We start from the raw sequence: 1,390 nt of genomic DNA, 5'->3' as shown, positions 1-1,390 counted from the left end.
CAAGGTGGAGATAAATTGGTTGGAGATAACTTGGCTACGACGTTAAAGATGAGCTTTGCGCAGAGGCCAATTGCTGGCTGGCTTGAGGCGCACGTCTCGGGGCGCCTTCTGTTCAAGAGCCATCAGGAGACCGTGTCTTTCATCCCTTCAGGTCTGCCCCTTTCCAACTCAGGATATTCTATGATTCTAAGTGTGGCACCCAGCATTTGGCCTTGAATGCCACGCAGCTGGATGCGGCCCGTCGATCCAGCCTGTCCAGATCCCTTTGCAGAGCCTTCCTGCCCTCAAGCGGATCAACCCTCCTGCCCAGCTTGGTGTCGCCCTGCGAACTTACAGCGCCCGGACGCCTGGGACCCACCCAGCCCAGGCGCGTGTCACAATGGGACCCTTTGTGACATCCCTTGGTGACACCCCAGGGGTCCGCCTTATAAGAGTGCAGCCGTGGCTCGGACCCTCAGTGTCGGTGCACGGCAGTGACGGACAGGGCAGGAGCACAGGGCCTTCGAGGAGTCCCTGAGCACAGCCCACGTCCCACAATGCCGCAACCGCCCGCCTGCAGGAGCCGCCGTTTTATCCTTGTAAGCTCTCCCACTCCAGAGACTCTTTCTGAATCTGATGAGGAGGGAGCTATCCCCCCCAGACAGCCCAGGCTGGCCTGGCAGGAGACCTGGTCTTCTGAGGGCAGCAACCGGCCAGCAGAGGACAGCTTGCTGGCAGAGGGCAGCAGCCCGGCAGAGGACAGCAAGGATGAGTCGCAGCTGCTGAATCCCAGTGAGTCAGGGTCACGGGGATGGGGTGGGGAGGGTTGGGGACAGCGAGACCCCTGCTTGACTCCAGGACTCCTTTCCTGGCTAAACCGGCGGGTGGGCCTGACGGGGCTGAGCTTCCTCCACAGCACCACAGAATCCCAGGACGCTTTGGGCTGGAGGGAACGTCAGCGATCACGACGCCTCCCCCCAGCCCAGGCTGCCCAAAGCCCACCCAGCCTGGCCGTGAGCAGCACCAGGGAGGGGGCACCGCAGCCTGCGCCAGGGCCTCACCGCCCTGGGCGTGAAGGATAGAAATCCCTCCCTGACCGAAAGAAACCTGCCCTCTTTTAGGTTATAGCCGTCACCCCTTGTCCTGTCGCTGCACTCCCTGATGAAGATCCCCCCCAGCTTTCCTGGAGGCCCCTTTGGGCACTGGGAGGCCACAGCGAGGTCCCCCCGCAGCCTTCTCCAGGCTCCACAAGCCCAGCTCCCTCAGCCTCTCTTCCCAGCAGAGCTGCTGCAGCCTCTGGGCATCCTCGCGGCCTCCCCACGTCCTTCTGGGGCTGGGGCCCTTCCTCTCCTCACTCCTGCATTCAGCCCCTCTCTGCAGCACTCTTTGCTTTCCTCCTTTCCAGATAAGG

This window comes from Cygnus atratus, unplaced genomic scaffold (genome assembly GCF_013377495.2).
Source record: "Cygnus atratus isolate AKBS03 ecotype Queensland, Australia unplaced genomic scaffold, CAtr_DNAZoo_HiC_assembly HiC_scaffold_54, whole genome shotgun sequence".
Classification (NCBI taxonomy): domain Eukaryota; kingdom Metazoa; phylum Chordata; class Aves; order Anseriformes; family Anatidae; genus Cygnus; species Cygnus atratus.
Note: the sequence above shows the minus strand (reverse complement) of the source record.